This window comes from Herpailurus yagouaroundi, unplaced genomic scaffold (assembly GCF_014898765.1).
Source record: "Herpailurus yagouaroundi ecotype Mexico unplaced genomic scaffold, PumYag 197, whole genome shotgun sequence".
In the NCBI taxonomy this organism is placed as follows: domain Eukaryota; kingdom Metazoa; phylum Chordata; class Mammalia; order Carnivora; family Felidae; genus Herpailurus; species Herpailurus yagouaroundi.
In genome coordinates, this window is record NW_024412428.1 from 27,606,974 (window position 1) to 27,614,703 (window position 7,730).

Consider the following 7,730-nt stretch of genomic DNA (forward strand, 5'->3'; position numbering starts at 1 on the left):
TCAACAATAAACATCAGAAACCTAACTCCACTCAAAACATTCACAAATGCACTGCAACCATGCTAATGGCATTGAAGCGAAGGAAGTGGGGCGGGGGGGTGGGGGGAAGCAGGGTGTTGGTGGGTGTTCCCAGTTCCTATGGTCACAGTCTTAGCCACAGCCTTAAAACACACGGTATCGGGTTCTCAGCTAGCCCCCTCGGCGGGAAGAGCTGGGAGTTTCTGACCTCCTTTGGGGTTAAGGCTGCTGGTCTCAGTCTGTGCGTAAGCGGGTGGTCACAGTCCTTAATTGCAAAGGGGAAGTGGTCAGAAAACACACTCTGTCCTGGCGAGATTGATAACTTGTAAGATATCTTGGAAAGATGCCAGGAAACAACAATGAGGTTGTATGTGAAACTAAATATACATGCACTGCTTGCATGTTTACTGGTAATTTCCAACATATTCTGAAAAGAAAAAACAGCAGAAGAAAAGGAGTTTGAGATGGAATCCATAACAGAAGCCAATAATACTCTCTGCTGTTTCCTTTCTTTGGTGAAAGAGACCTTTGAAATAGTAACAGTTAACATTAAATCCAACACTGACTATGTTCTGGTTACTAGACTTTCTGTTTATTGACTCCGTTAATTTATCGTAACAGTCCTTCAAAATAGTCCTTTGTCCCCGTTTTACAGACAATGAAATCGAGGCCCAGGAAGTTAAGTCACAACCAAAGTCCCTAAGATCTAATAAGAAGTAAGGATTAGTCCCCATCCAAATGGTTCCGGGTCCGATGTTTCCATTTAGAGCTGAATAATTTCCATCAAGTTCAAAATGAATTTATCCCAGGGAAAAGGGAACATAAGTTTTTGATCATGCTGCTAATGATGTTGTTGTTATCAAGACCAAGCTATGAGGATCAGGACTGCTTTTAAACTGGAGAGTCACTCTCAGTGAGACCCATGAGCTGGGGAGCATATTTCTTGTGTGCGGCCTTCTGACATTGCATGTTGTTTCTGTTTGGGGCCACCCTGTTATCTGAGCTGTCATTTCATGACTTGACATAGGTGAAGGGATTGTCGCCAGGGTATGCTGTATTATCAACTCCTGGAGTTCAAAGTAGTTCAGTCTAGAAACAAAATAAAACCTTATAAGTTAGTAGACATTGAAATTGAGACCACAAAACACACTTGGTGATCATAGGCCCACGCTTTGTCTTCCAGGAAAAACATAAGAAAGAGTTTCTCTGCCTTTGTGAGCTGGCTCTGTTTAAAATGAAAGCCAGGACAAGGCCCCTGTTCTTTGCTTCTTATTCCTGAAGATAGGTGAAATTTTTTGGAACCTGTTTGGGAGCCTTCATTAAGGTGACTGCATTAGAATCTAGCAAAACCTTAGTGAATACCCACTGTATGAAGATCAGTCTAGATGTTGTAGAGGGTACATACAAAATGAAAAGACAAAAGCCTCGTCTCCCAAGAGCTCATGGGGATAACAGAGTCATAATTATCTTCATTTGAAGGCAGACTGGGAAATAGGCCCTGGGACTTCGACGTAGAGGGGAAATAATTCTACTTGAAGGGATGGGAGGCCTGCCTTTGGGGAATGTAAGCTTGGACCTGGACTTTGCAAATGAGTAGGATGCCAGCAGATGAATAAGGGAAAGGAAGGCAGTTTCAGGTCAAGGAATCACCTAGAGTAAAAGCCCAGGTGTGAGAGAATGGACCGCGGAGCCTGGAAGGAGGTGGTGAGCCACCACGAGTGTGAACCCGGGACGTGTCTGTGTGAGCACACGTGCCTGCGTGTGGGGAGAAAAGGCCTGGGTTCTCTAGTGGGGACTGAAAACATAGGCCAGGGTCATGTCCTGCGAGGTCATGGATTAGCGACTTTATTCTGCATGTAAAGACAGTGGATGGGCGTCCAAATTTCTGAGCAGTTGAACGACACAATTAGGACATAAAGGAGAGTTGAAATGTCTTCAGGGGTATACCCCATTTCCAGGCACAGTGACCATAATCATCAGGCCCAGAGGATGACTTGGGCAAAAGCGTCCTTGAAGTCAGTTTTTGGCTCCAGCATGAGCCTACAGACTGCAGGACAGATGGACAGGGTCGATTTGGCCCTGGCTTCTCCTTGGGGAATAATCACATAGTCAATATTTCACCAAGAGTATGACATGACAGACGAGCAGTTACTGTGGGTATTATTACAAGTACCTAGGAACCACTAACCCCATGTGATAGGCTCATCTGATTTCTTGGGGCATGGAGCCCAGGAAGAGATTCTACTACTACTCAATAGGGACTGTAGAGCATGGTGTTAAATGGAGTCCACACTCCGGACTCAGACACGGAAGCTCATGCACGAGCCACAGACCTCTTTCTCTGGATGACCCTTGACGAACTGCATAACATCAGTGAATTCGTTTGCTGGGACTACTGAGACCAAGTACCACAGACTGGGTAGCCTAAACACAGAAACATTTTGTCGCACAGTTCTGGAGGTCTGGGATTCAGGTGTAGGAGGGGTTGGTTTTTTTCCTGAGGGAGGAATTTGCTCCAGGTCTCTCTCCTGAGCTTAGAGATGGCTGTCCTCATGTTCACATGGTGTTCTCTCTCTATGCTTGTCCCTGAGGCCGTATTTCCCCTTCTTCTCAGGACATCAGTTTGTTGGCTTGGGCCCCACCTGTTGGTCTCATTTTAACTTGATTACCTCGTTAAAGGCCCTATTTCCAAATATAGTCACATTGTGAGCTACGGAGGGTAGGACTTTAACATACGAATTTGGGGGTGGGGGCGCAAACACACAACACTCAGTTTCCTCATTTGTGAGATGTCAACTACAGTTACCCATTGTATGTGTTATGAGAAATGAGAAATAGGTGGTTAGGGGCGCCTGGGTGGCTCAGTCGATTAAGCATCTGACTTCGGCTCAGGTCATGATCAGGTTCATGGGTTCAAGCCCCGTGTTGGGCTCTGTGCTGACAGCTCAGAGCCTGGAGCCTGCTTTGGATTCTGTGTCTCCCTCTTTCTTTGCCCCTCCCCTGCTTGCTCATTTTCTCTCTGTCTCTCTGTCTCTCTCTCTCTCTCTCTCTCTCAAGAATAAATAAATGCCTCGAGCTTATGAATTGCTTTTAACAGTGCATGGCACCTAATAAGTGCTCGGTCAATTATAGCTACTCTTACACAAATCCACAAAGGGATGTAGAATGTTCTCTGTCGCTGCCCTTCAGTCCAGGTGGCTCATACCTTGCTCCCAAGGTGAGGTTGGGCTGACTGATGTGTAAACAAACCATCAAAATTCCATGGTGGTTCACGAGGAAGGTGGCCACGGCCACTCTTAAGTCAGCTTTCACAGTTTGGAATGTATACATTCTTCACTGAGCAAAACTTCCCATTCTGAAATGAAAACAAGGAAGCAGGCAATGCTTTTATATTCTCGCCCGGAAAATATAAACCTTGCTGCACTTTGAAGCGCACACGGACAAGGGTCTGACTGAGGAGCTTCTACAGCCAAGGCCAATCGGAGTTGCAAGGCTGTGGTGCATGCTGCCTTAGCCTTGTCCGTGCTGCTGGAAGGGAGAGCCAGGGCCGCCCTGGGAAACAGACTGTGTTTTTCTGCCAGCGCCGACTCAGCAGCAGGAGTGCAAGGCTGGTTATTTGTGGGAGGCACGAAGAGTGGCTATTATTTTAAAAGAAATTCTCATAGAAAGAATGTTGGATTTAAAATAAATAAATGCGCTCACGGAAGCTGAATAAAACTGTAACGTCAGTCAAATGCGGAGCATTGGATCGTGTCTATCCACTACTCATGAAAACAGCTCTTCCAAGTTTTGTGCTCTGGGTTCTTTCAGGATCCCCAGGAACATTATTGTAGGAAAACAGAATGCATCCAAAATAATAGTCCATATAATTGGCAACGGCTCCTTTATCATTTCTGCACTGTAGCTTGGGCATGGCACACCGCTGATTCCACGGATGGGTAGGATGCATGTACATGCTCTGCTGATTTTTCTTTTTTTCACATTTGAACCTCTCAAAAATGGGCATGTATCTTAAAATTGAAGTGATAGGGGAGCCTTGGTGGCTCAGTCGGTTAAGTGTCAGACTTGAGCTCAGGTCACGATCTCGCGGTCCGGGAGCTCGAGCCCCGCGTCGGGCTCTGGGCTGATGGCTCGGAGCCTGGAGCCTGTTTCTGATTCTGTGTCTCCCTCTCTCTCTGCCTCTCCCCCGTTCATGCTCTGTCTCTCTCAAAAATAAATAAACGTTAAAAAAAAATTAAAAAAAAAATTGAAGTGATAAGGAAACACCGTGTCAGAGTTCACTTTTTTTATTTGTTAGTGGTACATAAATAGCGCTGGGCTAACAATCCATGGTGACACAAATTCAGAGAAATGTGGTAATGGTTGGAAAGTAACTTGCGTTTTCTGTGGGACTGGAAACGGGACTTGTTTCACCCTCCTTATATCTTCTTGTATTTCTCCTGCTTGACCTGTATTTATGGCATGAGAGCATACTCAAGATGCAAATGTAAAAAAAGAAAGAAAGAAAGAAAGAAAGAAAGAAAGAAAGACGCAGAGAGGTTAGTGAGCTAAATGAGATCACACTGTCAATCAGCAGTGGGTAGTTTAGACTCAAAACCAGCGGAATGGCTCTGTCATCCCACGCAGATAATGAACATGAGATTGTAAAAGAGGAGCCATTGAATTGCTTGTGTGTGTGTTGCGTGTGCATGAGTTTGTATCTGTAGCACTGAGGCATAGCCTGGGAATTGGAGAAAAGAAGGAGGTCGAACCGATATAAGCAGGAAGCCCCAGGTGTAAGAAGCCCGAGCGGGGAAGCCAGAGTCAGCTCCAGCCTTTTTATTCTGCAGAATACTGCCCCCAACTAGATGGCTAGCTTCACACCCAGATTTCAGCTCCACAAAGGGAACCACGCATTTGCAGTTCCTTGCATCCTAAAGGGCTAGACATCTACTTAGTGCTTAACAAACATCTCTTTTCTCAAGAAAAACTTTATAAGATACTCCTGTGATGATGTCTACCGTATGCTGATGGAGAAGGAAAACAAAGGTGGATACATTTTCATCCCCAGGCTCCAGGAACATTCCCCCAACAGAACTAAGGCCTCCAGCATCACGGAGGGTCAACAGAAAAATTTTAACTTGTTCACAGGAATCGAGAAATGACCAGTCCTGTACATATTGTTGTTTCCTGTAAGCAAGTGACTCTTGCCTCTTCTTAAATCTGTAATGGTGTAAGGCAGACACAAATTTATTTAAGATCAAAAAGGACACAAGCGTATTTTAAAACAGAGGAAGGATGAATAGATTCAGCGTATGACCCAAGAGAATCCATGCTTTGTGTCCTTCTCCAGCTATGAAAAAAAGGTAATAACAGTAATTAACAAGGCACCTTAATGCTATCCTAAGGACAATATCATTGAAGAGGAAATATTTTATTTTATTATCTTTTAATGTTTATGTATTTATTTTTGAGAGAGAGAGAACATGCACACAAGTGGGAGGGGCAGAGAAAGAGGGGGAGACACAGAATCGGAAGCAGGCTCCAGGCTCTGAGCGGTCAGCACAGAGCCCGATGCGGGGCTCGAACTCACGAACCGTGAGATCATGACCTGAGGAGAAGTCGGATGCTTGACAGACTGAGTCACCCAGGTGCCTGGAAGAAGAAATATTTGAAAAGAAAATAATGTAAATTCATTGGTTGTCACTTTTCCTCATTTTTCACATTTTCTCCTTCCTATTTCCCATCTGTGTAAGAGGCTTCCCACCCATTTCCATATTGTGTTACTTGCCATACACACAGATCAACAGATATCTACTGGGAACATCAAATGACAAGCACTGTGCTAGGCTTTAGGGAAATGATACCGAAGGAAACAGACACAGTCTGCAATCGTGGAGCTTAAACCTGTTACCAGACAGAAGCCCAATTCCCCAGCCATCTAGCTCTCCTAGCTCTTCTAGATGAATTTTTCCTGTGAACGTTTTCCTTGAGTTTGTAAAGCAAACAAGAATGTGGCCCCTAGTGTTTACAACAGAAATCCTAGTAAAATGGAATTTCCAGTGGAGAAGAACATCTCTCGAATCTCTGTGCAGAGTTTTCTCTTAGCATCCCAACAAATGTCATCGGGATGAAGTTATGGATATGAAAAGTGTCCTATGACCAGTAGATATCTGTAGCAATTTCCCATTGTTATCTTTGTGTTATGATTATTATCTATATCCCCAGCACAGTCTGATCAAGACTGGAAGAGTTCATGACTTCATTATTCTTTGGTATAGGACATTTTCCGAAGCTCTCTCCTGGACGTATACATACGGAATTTCAACAACCTAGGGACTGAGATAGAAGAAAGACAAAACGGAAACACAAGTTTAATGTGGAACCATGTGGAGAAAGAGGTTGAAGTTCAATGTGAGGTGTGAAGTCTTGCATCAGGAGCCATCTATTGAGTGGTACACACTTTTACCAACATGTTCATATCCTGTAAATTCCATGGATTGTCTTAAGAAATGTGATTTGCAATGAGAAGGAAGGACCAGGATAAGTGGTCTATTATTTTATATGTCATTACAGACTTGGGATAGAACCACAAACCAAAAACAGAGGAGCCAGACAAGTTCACGACCCATCAGCAATACCGCTATCAGCCCTTATCATTAACTATACTTTCTCTTGCCTATTGCCAAAAGCCCTGCTAAAGTCAAGTTTCCCTGAAAAAAACCATGCAATGAGCTAGGTTTTCTTTTCTGCTACTGTTTGAGTTTTTAAAAATTTTTTGTTTTTTTTTTTCACCAGCTACACAGTCTAGAGCCCTGGGCAGCCCTGTGGCTGAGATGTAACTGGAGAGCTCAGGACTCCTTTGCTTTGAACAAAATATTGGGGCATTTTCATCATCTTGGAGGGCTCCCACCCAAGGGAGCTTTGGGTGGTATCTTTCCAGCAACTTGGTATTCCTTTAAGAGACCTCTTAACCCACAGAAAGGGTGGGAGGGTTAATGGAGTGTTGCTAGAAAGGGAGATGGGTTGGAAGATAAATAACTGAAAGAAAAGATGTAGTATTCAGAGATCTTGGGGTGGGGGTTGGGAGGGCTACAGACCAGGCTCAGCCGACTCATGTGGAGGTATGTCCCTAAAAAGCGAAGGGAGAAGGAAGGAAGAGAGGGAGGGAGGGGGGAAAGGAGATCGACATTAATAGCCCGCTAGTGTAAAGCCACAAGTGGTAAGTGCTACAAAGTCACCTTCCATACAGTAACGACGACCACGGCATTTCGCAGCAGGAGCCTGAGTCCTTCCGAGCAGCCAGAGGAGTCTTCGCCAAGGAAGTGATGCTTACGCTGATGGAGGGGCACAGTGCTTCCACCAGGAGACTATGTGGGGGGGGGGTGGGAGTATCTCAGGCAGAAGAACAGCATGTGCAAAGGCCGTGTGGCTGGATGACGGCCCACCCGTGAATGAAAGGAGAACAGGATCGTCAGAGCCCAGGGGACAGAGGAGTGAATGGCATCGAGGAATCTGTAGAGGAGCTCAGGCACACACGGCCAGGTCAGGCGGCAAAGGATTTTGTCTCTATCCGAGAGAAATGGGGATGGCCTAAGGGGTTTTAGGCACAGGACAGACGTTTTTAAAAAGTGCACGTGGCTTCAGGGTGGAGGAGTGATTTTTGGAGGATACCAGGGGATACAGGAAAACAGCCTAGAAGCCACAGCAAATTTTCAGGCTGGAGAGGATTA